Source organism: Paroedura picta, chromosome 7 (assembly GCF_049243985.1).
Source record: "Paroedura picta isolate Pp20150507F chromosome 7, Ppicta_v3.0, whole genome shotgun sequence".
Lineage (NCBI taxonomy): Eukaryota > Metazoa > Chordata > Lepidosauria > Squamata > Gekkonidae > Paroedura > Paroedura picta.
The window spans coordinates 36,730,896-36,749,819 of NC_135375.1; the positions used below are offsets into that span (position 1 = coordinate 36,730,896).

The following is an 18,924-nucleotide window of genomic DNA, read 5'->3' on the forward strand; positions in this document are numbered from 1 at the left end:
GTACACTCCAACTCCTAGGGGGGGAGCAATGTCCCTGATTTGCTGACCCCAGCCTCCAACCATAGACCTGGTGGAAGAGCTCCGTTTTACAAGCCCTGCGGAAAGCTGACAAATCCCGCAGGGCCCGCAGATCACCCGGGAGCTCATTCCACCAGGTAGGGGCCAGGACTGAAAAAGCCCTGGCCCTGGTCGAGGCTAGGCGCGCTTCCTTCGGGCCGGGGACGACCAACAGGTTCTCACCCGCAGAGCGTAAGGCCCTGCGGGGGGCATAGAGCGGTAGGCGGTCCCTCAGGTATGTGGGTCCCAACCCGCGTATGGCCTTGAAGGTTAAAACCAAAACCTTGAACCGGATCCGGGCAGCAATTGGCAGCCAATGCAGCTGCCTCAGCACCGGCTGGATGTGGGCCCTCCAAGATGTTCCAGTGAGGACCCTGGCAGCTGCATTTTGCACCAGCTGTAGTTTCCGGATCAGGGACAAGGGTAGGCCTGCGTAGAGCGAGTTACAGAAATCTATTCTGGAGGTGACTGTCGCATGGATCACTGTGGCCAAGTGGTCAGGGGACAGGTAGGGCGCTAGTAGCCAGGCCTGGCGAAGGTAGAAAAATGCCTGGCCCGCTACTCTCTTGCCCTGAGCCTCCATAGTCAGGGAGGCATCAATGGTCACACCCAAATTCCTAGCTTGGGGCACGATGGTAAGTTGCACCCCTGCTAGGGTGGGTAAACGCGCTATCTGTTCCTGCCCCCTTCCCCCCAGCCACAGGACCTCCGTCTTGGAGGGGTTGAGTTTCAGGCGACTCTGCTCGAACCATTCTGTCACTGCTTCCAAACAGCTGGCAAATGGTTCCGGGGGGGAGTTCGGGTGACCGTCCATTAGGAGATAGAGCTGGGTGTCATCAGCGTACTGATGGCAACCCAGCCCAAAGCTCCGTACCAGCTGGGCCAGAGGGCACATAAAGACGTTAAACAATGTGGGGGAGAGGACCGCACCCTGAGGGACCCCGCAAGGGAGTCCCTCTCTTACTTTATTTTTGTTGTATTGTTTGGATTGATCATTTAGTATGTATTTCTTAAACGTAAAACTTTCAGAAATTTATTTTCAGAAATAGTTTGAAAACAAATCCATGTCAGTTTTGGCTTCTGAACCTTTCTTCACAACAGACTGACATATCTTTTTGGTCCATCGTCACCATCTTGCATTGATGCTGTTGTGTTCTTTCTTTAGAACTGGGACAGACCCTTTTATCTACAGTTCAGAGATAAGAAGTAGACCATGAGATGGTGTACATATGCCCTCCTAGTTCCTGCCCTCTCCAGTGTCAGTTTCTCTGTTCCATCTTAACTTCTGTTAAATATTAAATCAGCAGTGACTTTAACTATGGTTAAAGCTAATTGGCCCAGTGTTGGGATAAATCATAAGTCAGAGGCCATGCCCCCAGTCCTGTTCCCATGTCTCCCCTTCCCCACTGTGAAAACCTTTGCTCCCCAAAGACCAGAACTAGCAACAGTGGCATCTGGGGAGTCTGGTAGCACCTCTGGGCTTGGCCTCAATGTTGTAATTGTCAGGGGAACTCTCTTGACCCAGCTGTGTTGGCATTCAGGCCTGGCACCATGGTATTGGTGTCTGTGGAGCCACTCTGGGCCTGGCATTGTTGGTGTCTAGGCAACCACTCCAGTCTCAAAGTGGCTCCTAGACATCCTGCTGCCCTATCTGGGTCCAGAGGTAGCTGCGGAGACATGGAACTGTACTGGGGGTAGAATGGGATTCCCTTCCAGAAATTTTGCAGCCCCCATTTGTAAGTATTCTTATAGCTAATAAAAGTCACAAAATCAAGAATGACATCATATAATTACAGATTTAATATTAGTACTCCAGTATTTATCTTGTTTGGATTCTTCCACAATTTCTGATTACTTTTTAAGGTTTGTGTTGTTCAATTCCATAGCAGATCCATGGAGAATACTAAAGCCATGTTCAGATGCAGAGATAGCAACAACATCATGGTGAACAAGCTATCTACTTCACCACAAGATACTTCAGCATTTTGGATTGCATTGACATGATTGTTCCTTATGGCAACAAATAATTGGTTCTCATTATATGGACAGTCCTACCAGAAAGCAAATGTCCATTCATGTAATGATTGCTCTTTTTGTGGGCTAATGATAGGTGGGCAAATAATCTGAACTGTTAGAACCTCCATTTGGGCATCTGCTTTTTGTTAAATAATTCAGCTGCTATATTTTAAAGTTTGTCATAAACAGTTGTCCAAAGCAATAGGTTTAAGCTCCTTTTCTTTTGCCCCTATAGTTTGCACATTGGCTGAAAAGGAATAGCTGTATGCAGAATTCTCTCCTTCCTGCTATTTTGATTTATCAGACTTATTGACAACAGTAGTATGTTACAGATATACAAGCTACTTCTCACATTTCATAAGACATTTTTGTGGAACAAACAACATAAAATCCTCATATTCGTATCTGTTGGAGGATGCCGGAGGCAACTTCAGTAACTATTACTGCCTGTACCCTGACTTCCTCTGGAGCTCGGTGGGACAACAGAGTTATTTAAAGGCTTGTGTATAGATAGCATGATGAACACATACAAAAAAACTGCAGTTGGCCTCCATCTTTACCATGTACATTGTTTGTATCCAGAGTAAAAATTTATAGCAATGCATGGATCCAGCCATGTTTGTTGTTCACATTTCTACCCTGTTCATGTGTAATAGTGATGTGGTGGTGGTGGTGGTGTCTACTTTCAACATCAGAAGTGGTATGGGCATGAGGGAAGCTGAATCGTCCTCATCTCTCACAGCATCTTTTACCATGCCTGACTTTCTTCTCATAGAACGAAATACAAATTCAGAGAGAGGATGTAAATCACTAAGGGTTAAATAGTCTTTTCCCCCAGTGACTCTTCCCCAGGTCTGAATATTCCAGCATTGTATTCTTCAGATGCAAAATTAAATTCCACAAAGTTCAATAACTTTTATTAAGTTCAATAAATAAAAGGCATACATGGCAACAATCATCATAATCTCAGAAGGTAGCTTTATTTCCTCTTGAAATAGTAATTATTAGATTAAATTATCATGGACCATGAATCATAGAATCATAGAGTTGGAAGGGATCTCCAAGGTAATCTAGTCCAACCCCCTGCAGAATGTAGGAAATTCACAACTTCAAATATAAATGTGAGTTTATTACTAGACACAATATCTCACCTTTACCTAGGCAAATCCTCATTAAGCAGATTTTTTCAAATGAATGAGGATAGTAACCACAGTATATGAGCTGTAGTACTATGTACTGGAACATTTTAAATCCCATATTATTTAATTTATTTAGGAGATGGAGCCAAATGATGTGTGAAGTCACATTAAAATGTCTATTTATAATATGAACAACACACACACATATATACATTCCTATATGCATCTTTTGATAAATGTGTTTGATTTGAATCGTTATTGAATAGTTTGATGATTTGGCATTGCTGGTATTGTTAGATCTCACTACAGTGTTCGATGTAGTAGATCATGAACTACCGACATGGGGTAGGGGATAGCCCTGCAATGGCTGATCTTTTTCCTTGGTTGGGAATAGAGGGTTGCTGTCAGGGAGGAACAGTCACACTGCTGTGAAGTACAGACTGGGATTTCACAAATATTTCACAAATATGCAGATGCCACCCAGCTCTGCCTGTTAATGAGCGGCCAGCTGCATACTGAATAATTGGCCAGGTGTCTGGGATCTGTGGTGTACTGGCTTCAGCAAAACTACCTAAAGCTCTACCTTCTGGAGGTCCTGTGACTGGATAGGAAATGACCAGATAAGGAAGCACACCTCCCTACTCTTGATGGGTGCAGCTTCAGATAGCTCACATTGTCAAGAATTTGGGAGGGATCTTTGATGCCTCCTTGTCTATGGAGGTTCAGGTCACCAAAGTAGCTCACTAGGCATGTTTCAAACAAAACTACTAGCTCCCTACTTGGCCCTAGAACACCCAACCGTAGAGATCTATTCAATGGCCACCTCTGAGGCCTTATGTGGACTGGGATCTGTGTACTTGAGGGATCATCTCTCTGTCTATGCCTCCCCCTATCCCCAAAGAGTACTTCTCTCTGCAAATTCCAACATGGTGATGCTCCCCGTCCTCGAAGAAGCATGCCTGGCCTCAACCAGATCCAGGACCTTTTTACCCCTGGATCCAACCTGGAATGGAATGAGCTGCCAATTGAAACCCGAGCCAACCTGGTGTAGAGGTTAGGATTGTGGACTTCTAATCTGGTGAGCCGGGTTTGATTCCATGCTCCCCACATGCAACCAGCTGGGTGACCTTGGGCTCACCACAGCACTGGTAAAGCTGTTCTGGCCGAACAGTAATATCAGGGCTCGCCACAGCCTCACCTACCTCACAGGGTGTCTGTTGTGGCATTATTGGAAATATCTGTTATTAGATGAGATCACATGTTCTGCCTTTCTTTGCACACTCTTGGTCACTAAGCCAACCTACTTGAACCACTGAACAGGATTGCAGAGTGTGGGGTCTTTAATGCCCTGTTTTGCACTCTCTCGCTCTCTCTGTCTAAAAACCAAAGTAAAGCAGGCCAGATAAGCAAATATATGATTTGTGCAAGTAGTAATTGTAGTTTGCAACTTTGATTTTCTTTTAAAGCTGGGACCATAAATAGTCTTTTATAATACCAGCATGGGTACCTCGTTCTTCACTTTTAAAGAAGAATTGTTTCTCAAGAAAAGGCTACCATTTCATGCAATATATTTTTTAGGCTGATATGATTGGCACAGTTCCATCCTTCAGCTGGTTCAGGAGAGTTCAGCCAGTCACCTGGGATTTTCTGTGTAAGCATCAGGCATTCACTAAGTGGCATAAAGCCATGATTCCAAGGTAAGACCACCTCTTGCTTTTAGTCACATTCCCCAAGAAGAAACTGTCACAGCTAGTAATGAAAATGAGGAGGACACATCCTATTTAAAATCACTGTTGTTATATTTGGTATTTATAAAATGGTGATTTTCCAAGATACATAACTCAGTAATACTTGCTGTGGAATCAAACTGAAATAACACTTAAGAGACATGGGAGGTATCAGTCTGTAGTGATTTTGGATGCAGTCCTTCTCAGAGATGCAGGTAGACTAAGACTTGCATTCCTTCTAATGATGCTTTTTCTGCAGGAAAAAAACAGTTTCTCAAAACTCACTGTTTCATATAATTTAATAACAGTGAATGGAGGCCATTATCAATACAATACTAGGCAAGGTTGGCAGTTTCAGCATTGTAATTAATGTTTTTCCCAAATTGTATGAGAAAGTACATGAATATTTTATTGATTTGTAAGCTTGCGTGGGTAGGTGGGCTTGTGGAATAAACCACAAAAACATATAAAATTCAAAATCAAATCATTTTATGAATTTAGCTGTTGGTTGTGTAGATCACATCAAAACGAAGTTTGAAATTCTTATTGATATATCTTAATTTACCAGTTTGATGTTACAAAATGTGACAGTTTCAAACCAGGAAACTGAGGTTCAAATTTCCAGTCTGCCATTGTGTTCATTGGTGTTATGTTCCATGTCAATCCCTGGTCTCTCCTCCAAGGTACCCCTCCCTTCTCTTGTGTATCTGTGTGTTTTCCCTGTTCTGGAGAGCTCTATGTTATGATAATGGGTTGTCTCCCTGTTCTCCCTTTGAAATGTAAGCATTTGGTGTATAGGCTAGCTGTGTCCACACCACCTGGCCCAATAGGTAGACTGCTCGGTTTCACACTCTCTCAGATCAAATGTTTCCTTGATGGGACGGGGTTTCCCCATGCAGCTTTGGGAGTAGGGGCATGTGCCTATGACTGTCCTAGCCCTTCTTTGAAACCTGTCTTCAACAATCCTGAAGTCTGTGCATGACTTCCATTGATGCTTACTCCTGAATATGCCTTCAATAAAAACTAACTTCAGCTATGTTCCTTATGCCTTGGACTCTGTTCTGTTAGTTCTGAAGGTGAACATCTGGACTGCATACCATGGGTCATGACAATTGGGTGCTCATGAGCCAGTCACACACATTCAGCTTAACTTACCTCACAGGTTGTTGGGAGGAATAAATGGAAGAGAGGAGAATATGGTAAGCTGCTTTGGGTCCCCATTAGGGGAGAGGCGAGGTGTAAATGAATTAAATAAATAAATTGCCACTCTGTCATGGCAGTGATCAAATGACTGGAAATGGACTTTGTCAAATACTGGGTTGTAGGGGAGACTCTAAGTAACTAGGTTTTCCCAGTTTTTTTAGGGCATAGTTTAGGGCATAGAAATAGTATTGATTAAAAAATTCGGGTCATTCTCTGCCTGTGAATTCTTTGCCTGTGAATGAAGGACAAACTCAAAGTAACCAAAAGGTTATTTTTCCACAGCAGGAGAGAATTGCCTGGAAATGAGATATGGAATACTGAATGGTACACTCTTGTGGTAAAGTCCAATTGCAGGGCTATTCATTACTTTCTTTCCTTCCAGAAACTGTATGCTTCTTAGATAGGGATGAACCATTCCAGTGGGAGGTAGAGGGACCCTAACTTCCTTCCTAGAATACAGGAAATTTTATCCCATGGTTGCATAGACAGCATTAGATCTGTTCCCAAAAGGTCATGCTCTAGTTAGAACTGTGCTTTAGGACTCAGAACCAAAGAGCTCCATGTATGAGCAGGATTCAAGTGGATAGCGACGTTGGTCTGACGTTTGAGTCCAATGGCACCTTTAAGACCAACAAAGATTTAGTTAAGGCATGAGCTTTTGTGTGCATGCACAGTTCCTTAGACAATGTAATAGGCATCATAAGAGTACAGATATAAGGAGAAAGTAAATCAGTAGCAAATTATTGAGCAGCATCATAAGTCAAAATTTGCAGTATGATAATTCGTTGCTAGAAAAACCAATCAGTGCTATGAGTTCAATTGTTGTTTACAAAAACATTGGAGCAATAAAAATGTAAAGTTAGTGATTAATGGCTGACACTTTCTCAGTTGTGAAAAGAAGTAATTAAAAGTGACTTGTTAGCCCCATCCATCTCCACCCAAGCATGCAGGAATCCCCACAAATAACAAGCCATGCTGAGTATGTTATCCTGTCCTGAAAACAGAAAGTTAGATTCTAAATAGCATTACAAACTTACTTACATCACATTGCAGTCTCATTGTCCCAAATAAAATAAAAAGAAGAGGGGATTGTAAGGAATGTGAATATAAGAGTTGAATGAGGGTAGCATACGTAGTGAGATAAGAAACAAATATCCTTGTTGAGTCCTGGGAATTCCATTGTTTTTAGTGTTGTAATAACCTGTCCCCTTCAAGGATCGCTGCCTTGTCGTGGCCAAGGGGCTTGCGTAGCTTAGTGAAGCTATGAGCTATGCCGTGCAAGGCCACCCAAGACGGACAGGTCATAGCTGGGAGCTCTGACAAAAGGTGATCCACTGGAGAAGGAAATGGCAAACCACTCCAGTATCTTTGCAATGACTCTATGGACAGGTTCAAAAGGCAAAACGATATGATGCCGGAAGATGAGCAGACGGGTAGCACCAGGTCAGAAGGTGTCCAATATACTACTGGGGATGAGCAGACGGCTAGCACCAGAATGAATGAAGCGATTGGGCCAAAGTCGAAAGGACGCTCAGTTGTGGAGGGAACCGGTGGCGAAAAGACAGTTCGATGCTGTAAAGACTTTTATTCCATAGGAACCTGGAATGTTAGACCCATGAATCAAGGCAAGCTGGATGTGGTCAAACAAGAGATAACAAGACTGAACATCGACATTATAGGAATTAGTGAACTATAATGGACAGGAATGGGTGAATTTAATTCAGATGACCATCAGGTATACTACTGTGGTTAAGAATCTCTCAGAAGGAATGGAGTAGCCTTCATCATCATCTTTAAATAGGACAGGGTCCTATTAAATAAAAGAGTAAGGCCACCTGGGGAGGAGTTAGGGCGGGCCCTGTCCAAGATAAAAACTCAGAGGGCCCAATCAGGAGCCGCGAAGCGGCTCCTGATTGGGCCCTCCGAGTGTCCATCCAGGGCCAAGCAGCCAATGGGGAGGCATGCAAAGTGCCTTCCTATTGGCCCCTCACCAGGACAGACCAAAATTCTATTCACCCAGCCCAGTCTGGCTGCCAATCTGCTCCTGACCACCAAAGGGAGAGGAGGTCAGTCGGGCTGCCAAGGGGGATGAGAACAGAGGCTTGGACAGGCTGTGCCAGCCCTTTTCGCCCCAAGGCTGTCCTAACTGCCATGTCCAACTGTAAATTGCCTCAGAACCCTGACAGAGCCGGCAGGAGGCTGCAGAGTGCTCCCCCTCCCCCCCTTCAGGCCTGCTGCGAAGGAGCCCCTGACAGGCCCTGACTGAGGGAAGGAGGCCTTTCCAAGAGCAACGCAGGGGAGCCTGAGGGCCTTCCTTTTGAGGGTGGGGGACTTTCCCCTTCTGCCAAACAGTTGCCTGATAGGGAGGCCACAGAAAAGCCTCTTCTCACTTAAAATACTGCTCTGCCCGGAGGTTAGACACAGCCAAGCCATGTGTCTTTCTTCTTTGCAACTCTCTGCAGATTTGAGGCCACTGCACAGCCTTATTCTGCAGAGGAAACTGGCTCTTTTGTATCCTGTTTCATCTGCACAACAACCCTGTGCAGTAGGTCTCAAGTATTTCAATTCAACAACAACCTGTGTGGGAAGCCTTAAATGTTTCTTCTCTACCACAACCCTGTCCAAAGTAGCCCTTTCTGCCTGGGGAGCTGATCTTTATACTTTGCAGGTAAGCTGTAATTCCAGGAGCTCTCCAGGCCACACCTGTAGGTTGGCTACCCCTGGGTTGGAAATATTCCTGGAGGTTTGGAGGTGGGACTTCAAAATCGTACAATGCCTCAGAGTCCAGCCTTCAAATGAGCCATTTTTTCCTGCAGTTGGTAGGGAGTGGTGCAGGAGTGTCCCTCCTGGCCTATGGGTTATGGCCAGCCCTTATCAGCAACTGTTTGTATTCTGGGGCTCAGACAGGCAGACCAGCATCAGTCCTGTGAGTCTGGAAAGTGCAGGAAGATCTAAATAAATATTTACAGCCTGAAACTAAATAGAGAACAAGTAAATGTCTGGAGACACATCGTAACTGAAATAGTAACTGGCAAATAACCTTGGCCTGGCAAATAAAAAAACAGTATTAAAAACCTTACTAAGGTTAAGACTGCTGTGCACAGACAGTCTTCCTCTTGGGGGTGCCAGCTTCCCTGTGAGGCTCGCTACCCCACCTCCCTAAAGGGGAGTCTGCTATGGGGAGAGAAGGGGAAGACGATTGGAAAATACTTTGAGACACCTGAGGCCTGCTGGGTCACTGCGGCCCATTCCCAGTTCTCTCAGATCTCTCACAACCCTACATACCTCACAGGTTGACTATTGTGGAGAGACAAATGGAAAAGGTGTTTGTAAACCGCTTTGAGACTCCTTTGGGTAGTAAGCAATAGGGTACAAAAATCCGTTCTTCTAAGGAGCAACCATGAAAGAAGCATGTGGGCACATAACATTTTACCAACAGTGAAAATATGGGAGACAGAAGGAACAGGGTGGACACCTGTGTACTGTGACTACTTTATGTGTATTAGGGCAGAGGGGCATTTTGGTGAATGTGGCCTAATTCACACAAGAAGGGAAATGACGCAGAACTGGGGGGAATTGGTTGCCATGTAATCTTCCCCTAAGAAGAGTCTCCAGTCTGATTTTCCCTTCACATATCTGAGGACATGGCTCTGGAAAGTTCATCTGTAACCACTATGCCACAATTCCCAAAGGTCAGTCCTCTCCCACAATCTACGAACATTCCACACCACAGGTTCTTGACACCCATATCTCCTCACACATGGCCTCATTTGCCACCATGCCACCACAGCCTCCCACACAACACACATGACAACCCCATGCCCTTACAGACTGGACAACTCCCCGTCTTCTTCCCACTGCCAAGCTCTAGCGCCCGTTGTATTCTTGGAGACAACGGGCTTTGCCCCTAGTAATCAATAAAAGAGTAGGAAAAGCAGTCTTGGGATACAATCCCCAAAATGACAGAATGATCTCAGTTCGAATCCAAGGCAAACCATTCAACATCACAGTAATCCAGTCTATGCCCCAACCACTGCTGCTGAAGAGGATGAAGTTGACCAGTTCTATAAAGCCCTACAACACCTTCTAGAAGCAACGCCAAAAAATGATATGCTTATCATCATGGGGGATTGGAATGCTAAAGTAGCAAGCCAAAAGATAACCGGGATAACAGGCAAGTTTGGCCTTGGAGTACAAAATGAAGCAGGTCACAGGCTGGTAGAATTTTGTCAAGAGAATACAATGGTCATAGCAAACACTGTTTTCCAACAACCCAAGAGACGACTCTACACATGGACAACAACAGACGGTCAACACAGAAATTGCTCTGCAGCCAGAGATGGAGAAGTTCTATATAGTCAGTAAAAACAAGACCAGGAGCCGATTGTGGTTCAGATCATCAGCTTCTTGTTGCAAAATTTAGGCTCAAATTGAAGAAAATAGAGAAAAGCATTAGGCCACTCAGGCATTAACTAAATCATATCCCTAATGAATGTACAGTAGAGGTGACAAATAGATTTAAGGAATTAGATCTGATAGACAGAGTGCCTGAAGAACTATGGACCGAGGTTCGCAACATTGTACAAGATGTAGCAACTAAAACCATCCCAAAGAAAAAGAAATGTAAGAAAGAAAAATGGCTGTCTGAGGAGGTTTTACAAATAGCTGTTTTACAAATAGAGAAGTGAAAGGCAAGGGAGAAAGAGAAAGATACACTCAACTGAATGCTGAATTCCACAGAATAGCTAGAAGAAACAAGAATGCCTTCTTAAATGAACAATGCAAACAAATAGAAGAAAATAGAATAGGGAGGACCAGAGATCTCTTCAAAAAATTGGAGATATGAAGAGAACATTTCATGCAAAGATGGGTATGATAAAGGACCAAAATGGAAGGGAAGCAGAAGAGATTTTAACAGAAGCAGAAGAGATTTAAAAAAGGTGGCAAAATTATACAGAAGAACTATACAAGAGTGAGCTTAACAACCCTGATAACCATGTGGGGTAGTTATTGACCTGGAGCCAGACATCCTGGAATGTGAAGTCAAATGGGCCTTAGGAGGTCTGAGCAACAATAAAGCTAGTAGAGGTGGTAGCATTATAGTTGAACTATTCAAAATCTTAAATGACGATGCAGTAAAAGTGCTACACTCAATATGCTAGCAAATTTGGAAAACTCAACAGTGGCTACAGGATTGGAAAAGGTCAGTTTACATTCCAATCCCAAAGAAGGGCAATGCCAAAAAATGTTCAAACTACCGCACCATTGCACTCAAGGTTATGCTCAAAATCCTACAAGCTAGGCTCCAGCAATATGTGGACCGAGAACTTCCAGAAGTACAGGCAGGATTTCGAAGAGGCAGAGGAACTAGAAATCAAATTGCCAACATACGCTGGATCATGGAGAAAGCTAGGAAGTTCTAGAAGAACATTTACTTGTGTATACTGTCACCTTGTCTATTTAACTTTTATGCGGAGCACATCATGAGAAAGGCGGGGTTAGATGAGGCACAAATTGGGATCAAGATTGCAGGGAGAAATATCAACAACCTCAGATACGCAGATGATACCGCTCTAATGGCAGAAAGCGAAGAGGAAATAAAGAGCCTTTTGATGTGGGTGAAGGAGGAGAGTGCAAAAGTTGGCTTGAAATTCAACATCAAGAAAACGAAGATCATGGCATCTGGCCCTCTCAGTTTCTGGCAAATAGATGGGGAAGAAATGGAGACAGTGACAGATTTTATATTCCAGGGCTCCAAGATCACTGCAGATGGGAACTGCAGCAAAGAAATTAAAAGACGCTTGCTCCTGGGGAGGAAAGCAATGGCACATCTAGACAGCATCCTAAAAAGCAGATACATTACCCTTCCAAAAAAAGTGCGCCTAGTCAAGGCTATGGTCTTCAAAGTTGCAGTGTATGGCTGTGCAACTTGGACCATAAAGGAAGGCCGAGCATCAAAGAATTGAGGCTTTTGAACTCTGTTGGTGGAGAAGACTCTTGCGAGTCCCTTGGACTGCAAGGAGAACAAACCGGTCAGTCCTAGAGGAGATCAGCCCGGACTGCTCCTTAGAAGGCCAGATCCTGAAGATGAAACTGAAATACTTTGGCCACCTCATGAGAAGGAAGGACTCCCTGGAGAAGATCCTAATGCTGGAGTGATCGAGGGCAAAAGAAGAAGGGGACGACAGAGAATGAGGTGGCTGGATGGAGTCACTGAAGCAGTTGGTGTAAACTTAAATGGACTTTGAGGAATAGTAGAGGACAGGAAGGCCTGGATGATCATTGTCCATGGGGTCACGATGGGTCGGACACAACTTTGCACCTAACAAGAACAAAAAAAATAACCTGTATTTCTGCAATCTCCCTTTCTAGTCTGTTCTTGAAGTTTCTTTGCAATAAAACAGCTAATTTGAGGCCCCTTATTGAATGTTCTGGAAGGCTGAAGTGTTCCCCCACAGGTTTCTCAGTCCTGTGATTTTTTATGTCAGACTTGTGCTCATTTATTTGTTGGAGGGTTGACCTGTTTGTCCGAGGTAAAGAACAGAGGGGGCATTGTTGGCATTTAATGGCTTATGCAATGTTAGAGGATGAGCATGTGAATAAGCCTGTCATAGTTCAGGTGAAGTTGTTAGGTCCAGTGATTGTGTTATTGGAATATATGTGGCAGCAAAGTTCTGGGTTTGTTGCAAGTTCTGGTACTGGTGTCCATGCTCAGATTAGATGTTGCATTGTTGTGGGTGAGGAGTTGTTTCGGATTGGGGGGGGGGTTCTGTGCACAAGAAAAGGCTTGCCCCCCCAGTACTTGGGAAAGAGAACTGTCATTTTCCAGTAGAGACTGCAAGTCACTGATGATGTGCTAAACTGCTTTGAGTTGATAGCTATATGTAACCGCTAGTGGTGTTTTGTTATTGTCTCTTTTGGGCCTGTCTTCTACCAGGTTTTCTCTGGGTATCCTTCTGGTTTTGTCAGTCTGTTTCTTGACCTCATGGGCTGGGTACTTTAGTTCCAAGAAGGTTTGTTGTAAACCCTTCAGGTGAAAATCTCTGTCTGTGGAACTGGAGCAGATGCAGTTGTAATCTAGGGCCTGGCTATACACAATGGATTGTTTGGTATGTTTAAGACAGTAGCTAGAGGCATGCAGGTATGTTTGTTGGTCAGTAGGTTTTCAGTATAAGGTGGTCTCTAGGCATCCATTGTTTATTTTTACAGTAGTGTCCAGAAAATGTATTTCTTGCATAGATTGGTTCATTGTCAGGTTGATAGTGGGGTGAAAGTGACGATATCAGGACGGCAAGGAGGAGAAGAGGAAACAGTGTGGGGAAGTGCAGTGCCTCCTGCAAATCCTTTTGGGTACCCCAGGTGTCCTAATTAAAATTCCTGATTCAGGAATTGTAGGATAAACAAGAAAAGGAAGTAGGGCATTGCCAGATAAGGAATGTGCATTGTGTGTTCACGTAATACGCCAAAGCAGGGATGCCCCCCCCCCACACACACATTTATTTCTCTTTTGGAAGACCTCTCTTTTTGCAGTATTGGTACCTTTAAGTTCCCTAAGCAATTTACCTTGGGAAAGCATCCCAGTGAAGAACAGTTAAAAGTAGGAGGTATGGCCATGAACCTTTCACTGTTGTTTCTAATTTGGCGGTGAGATCTTGTATCCTCTTGAGGAGTTTAAACACAGAGAGAATCACCAGTATTGGCATCAAGGCCTGTTACTTTGTGTGTGCCAGGGATATAATGCCACTGAAGTTGGTAACATAAGGTAAAAGGAAGATAAGGAATTGCTTTAATGGTTTGGAAACACCCCAAAATACACACGTGTATTTAAAATGTTATATTTGCAGTTAACTGGCCATATAATGCTAACAAGCAACTATGATTACAGTGGGGTAAGAACATAAGGGGGGAGAGAGAGAGAGAGAGAGAGCCAGCCTACGTTTTTTGTGAATATATAAATAACCACAAAGAACATCTAGGGGGTTATTTACATCAGTATAAGTGGCTTGTGAATCATCCTGTTAAGCTTACATGCAGCTCAGATACTTTGGAAATAATTAACCCATTATTTTCAAGGGGGAAAAATCACTTGCCAGTTCTGTTCTTCATTACTTAGTAAGTTTACTGATGTACTTTAGAACATGGATAGTTAAGCAGGTTAGATTACTAACTTGGCAATAACAATGGAAAAACATACAGCCAGCTAACAAAGATGATTTACCTATTTGGGCAGTGCTTTCAAATTCTGGATTACAACTTAATCTTCACTTCCTTGAAAAATCAGGAAGAGATAAAATAACACATTCTAACTTCTGTATATAACCCACATTATCCAGAAGACTGATGAGAAGCAGCATGTATAAAACAGGTTAATAAAGAAAATAGACCCTGTGTAGCCAAGTATAATATTCCTGAATAGTTTTCAGCCCTAGCAACAAAACACCAGCCCAAACAGAAAAGGTTTGGGCTGCCTTTAGAAAATGTACCAACTCAGATGTTGGTAAACTCCTGGAACAAAGGAGTTTGAATAGGAACCAGGAATGCCTCAGAATGGTTTTGTTCTCAGAGCACCACCCTAGCAGTCATATTGCCCCAACAGAAGTAAGATAAGTTATTGCTTCCAGAAAGAAACCAATAGCAGGGAGTCTTATACTAAGATGATACCACTTGTAGTTTCCAGTTTTCAAAAGCACACCTTAATCACTTGCAATATTACAATATTAGCTTGAGGTCATAGCAAGATGAGGTCACTAGGCTGGAAGCTGAGTGAAAAGATCATCTGTGAAAATACGTTGCAGCCTGGCAGGAAGGTCTAGGAATGCCTTCAAAAGATAAATTCAAGTCACTATGATAGACAGGATTTGATCAGAAATAAGGTTGCCAGCCTCTAGGTGATGCCAAAATAAAGTGAGAGGATTAGGACCCAGTGAAAGACCAGATACAGGGCAAGTACATGAATATGCAGCTAGGAGTTTAAACAAATAAGTACATTAAAAAAAACCCTGCAATCATGGGAAGTTCGCATATCAATCAGCCATGCTGGGAGAGGATTGGTTGGCCAAAGTGATTGACAGGGGTGGGCAGCCCAAAAGCGCAACAAGCCCAAAGCGCATTGCTCTCTCTTCTCGTGTTTGTGAGGAGTGCAAGATGCATGAAAACATGTGATACACCTAGAGAGGTGTGGAGTGCCAATGAGTCGCTATTTTTCTTGCGCTTTGCCAATACAGCTGGCTTCACGCTATAATTAACAATGTGCAGAAAAGCTCTTAGACATTTTCATTCTGCTCATTCCTTTTGAACTGCTTTGTTTCATAATTTTATATCCAGAAATGCGAGCTACATAACAATTAATAGTGGAGGATTTATTTAGTAGGCGTGAAACCATTTTTATATTAAGGTCAAACAACTGTGTCATTTCCCCACCATTTATTTTGGCATCCAATGTTCTAATTGGCTTTCTTGAGGTAGCATTTATTTTCCAACCAGCAGAAAGTGTGAATTTGACTCAGTTGGCAAGAAATAGTGCAAACTATACACATGTGCTCATTGGTAGACTCTTGATGATTTCTGGCAGTGAAAAAAGAGATTTGTTTTTGTGGACTTAGCAGTTTTGGTGTAAGGAATGGAGATCCATGAAGTTTCTCAGAGAATTTCTTTTATAGTCATGCTGGTTTATACCCCTGGCATGTGTGCACACACATGACAGCCAGATTCCCTTTCCCTCTCTTGCTTACACCTACATATAGCAGTTGGTTCATTTCTAGTCACAGAACTGTAGTGAGCTTTTGTATGCTGAATGTGGCAGGCAAAAGTTGGACCTCCCTACATGTGGTGGTCATCAGAATCAAATGTAATTTTCTGCATGAATTGATGTATCTATCTATCTATCTATCTATCTATCTATCTATCTATCTATCTATCTATCTCTAGGCCGCCACCCCCCCCCCCACTTCACAGAATGAACATTCTGATTACCCTTTTCTTTCCTGGAGTCTGAGGGAAGCAGAACTAGCCAAACGTATCCCTTTGCAATTGCTTTATTGGACAGTAGCTGGAGCATGGTGGAGGCAATGCTTATTCTGTTCCCTCATGTCTCCGTCAAAGCTAAGCTGCTGGGATTCATTTTATCTACTCTTGAGGTTCTTCCTGCCATGTTCTTTTTCAATCTCGCTCCGTATTCCATTTGGGCTTTCGGGGTTGCTGCATGTCTTCCAACAACTGTGCATGTAGGAAGTAGAGTCCCTGATCTGGATGACCTAGGCTAGACTGATCTTGTCAGATCTCAGAAGCTAAGCAGTGTCATCCCTGGTTAGTATTTGTAAGTACTTCTTGTTGGAGTACTTACTTGGAGCAGGTGTTTTGCTATGAAGGATGACAGAGGAGAATGATGCTAAAGAGAGTTGCGGATTCACCAGGATGGGAGCATCCTGCCGCTACCCGAATCATATGCAACATGGACTGTAAGTACCTTAGTTAGAGCCCGCCTTTTTGTTTATTTTCCTTAGTGTGCTTGGGCCTGTCGTTTGCATTACCTTGAGTTTGTACCTTGTTGAAATAAATTTTGCTTAATTTGAGTTAGCACAAGTCTTTACTCACTTGCCGGGCTCTCTGGCATGCTACTGTCTTCAGGCAACCATATGATAGAAAGGGGCCTGGATTTTACTTGAAGTGGTGGTGGTATCCTAAGGGGCTGGGAGGAAATAGTGGCTAGTCTTGCCCCACAGAGACTGTGATCTGGATAGCTAAAGGTTGCATCACACAGGCAGCTAATGGCAAACTACCTCTGTACATCTCTTGTCTCAAAAACCCTGTGAGGTCACCATAAGTTAGCGGCAGCTTGACAGCATTTTCTACCAGCAGGAGATGGAGCAATAAAAGCTGTGATTGCAAGCTATATATAAGGCACCATACAGGATTTTTCATTGATTTGATTGTGGCTCATCCAGTACTCTTCTGCTGGTTGCAGGGTCCATGTTCTCAAACCCAGGAGCCCTGTTAACTCAAGTAAAAGCTTTTCCATATGCTTGCTTTGTTTGCAATGTATGACATCCTTAGGGTCCTTTGGAGACCTTACCATGATACCCCCCCTGGGAGGTTATTGGTTAACCCCAATTAGGCAGATCTTTAGTTGTTCTAGCCTTACTACTTAGCCTTAAATAGCTGTCACCACCCAGTAGATTAAAGAGCAGTACAACTCTTAAGTGTTGTGAATGGGAATCTGATTGAAGATATCTGTGGCTAATTATGACAATCCCCTTGAACAATGTTTTAGGCCTAATAGTTAACCCACTTAAAGAGATAAATGGGCTACTGTAACACTTATAATAGGCTCAGCAAAGCTGATCAAACTATAAGTCCAAACTCTGATCTTTTGTCCTTTATTGGTTTGGGTACTCATTGGGGTAAAACAGCAGTCCATTGATCTCTCATACAAGGTGAGCATGAAATTCTTCCCCAGCAGGGAATGTAACCTAAGCTAGAGGCAAAGTGTGAAAATAACTATTATTTCCCATTGAAAATGAACCTTACCAGTCACCAACTAGGAAAATTTGGACTTCAACAACATTACCAGTAGGGTAGTAGTAGCTGTATTCAGTTGATTTTGTCTTATATAACATTTTGATCAGAATTGTTGTTGTTAGGTGCGAAGTCGTGTCCGACCCATTGCGACCCCATGGACAATGATCCTCCAGGCCTTCCTGTCCTCTACCATTCCCTTGATCAGAATTAGAATGCACAATATATATGTGGTGCATTGTATTTTGCAGTTCCGCAAACTGAGTGGAGAGTAATGACTAAATACACTTTCCTCCACTCCATTGCCACAGAAAAATTTGGTGTGTCCTGTTTCTTGAAGCTAGGGAGGAAAGAGCAAAAAGTTAAATCTGCTTGAAGTTAGATAAAGTCAAATGCTGTCAGGGGCTCATGGGAATTGTAGCCCATGAACATCTGGAGGACCACAGGTTGACTACCCCTGAGATATAAAACTGGGTGCTGAGGCTTGTAATTTTGTGCACGTGTTTTTCATTTTTAATCAGGAGTCTGCTGAATTTTCTCAACAGTTCTGGCCCTGCATATCCAGCTTTGAAAATTGTTCTCCTGACACTGGATCCAAATGGGTAGCCATTTTAATCTCTCTGTAGCAAGAGAAAACAGCAAGAGTTCAGTAGCAATAGTAACAAACCAGGTATATGCACTAAATAAGGTTAAAACTTTTTTAAAAAGCACATCAGGCTTTGGATTTCTGCTTTTACATTCTGGTTAAAATTGCTTTTCCGGCAGCTGGGTCTTGCAAATTTAATTCGGATGGATTCTTTTGTTGCACCCTCGCAAATTGCACTCACAAAAAAGCTGCACTCACAAAAAAGTTACTATGGTCTCTCTTTATAGTGCCCTGCCCTCTGCATATCTGAGTGGAAAATTTAATGGAGTCCCACATGGATTGCCTTTGCATCTGCAATGAAAGTCAAATTGAGACCACTGAGCATGTTTTATTTGAGTGCAGATTATATAATTGTATATAATTGTATATGTACAGGAGTATTACAGATTGCTTACAGATTGCCCCTGTGGCCTGAGAAATCACCACCTGCAACTCTTGCTATCAGATTCAGAGTCCTGTAGCACCTTACAGACTAACAAAATGTGTGGCAGGGTATGACCTTATGTGAGTCTTCTAACTATATCTGAAGAAGTGAGTATGGACTAACGAAAGCTCGTACCTGGCTACAAATTTTGTTAGTCTTTAAGGTACTTCTGGACTCTTCCTCTTTTCTACTCCTGAA

At 43.2% G+C, this 18,924-nt stretch overlaps 1 protein-coding gene across 6 annotated transcripts in view; it reads left to right on the forward strand.

The window, feature by feature from the left end:
* Window positions 1-18,924, forward strand: part of ATG10 (autophagy related 10) — a 141,973-nt gene that overhangs the window by 115,320 nt on the left and 7,729 nt on the right. Inside the window, exon 8 of one of the 6 annotated variants that reach the window (XR_013233081.1) lies at window positions 4,791-4,909. The exons of 1 other annotated variant lie outside the window; for it this stretch is intronic. The gene's annotated coding sequence lies outside the window, so the exon portion shown is untranslated. 4 more of the 6 variants (XM_077347518.1, XM_077347520.1, XM_077347521.1 and 1 more) reach the window with 4 other exon arrangements.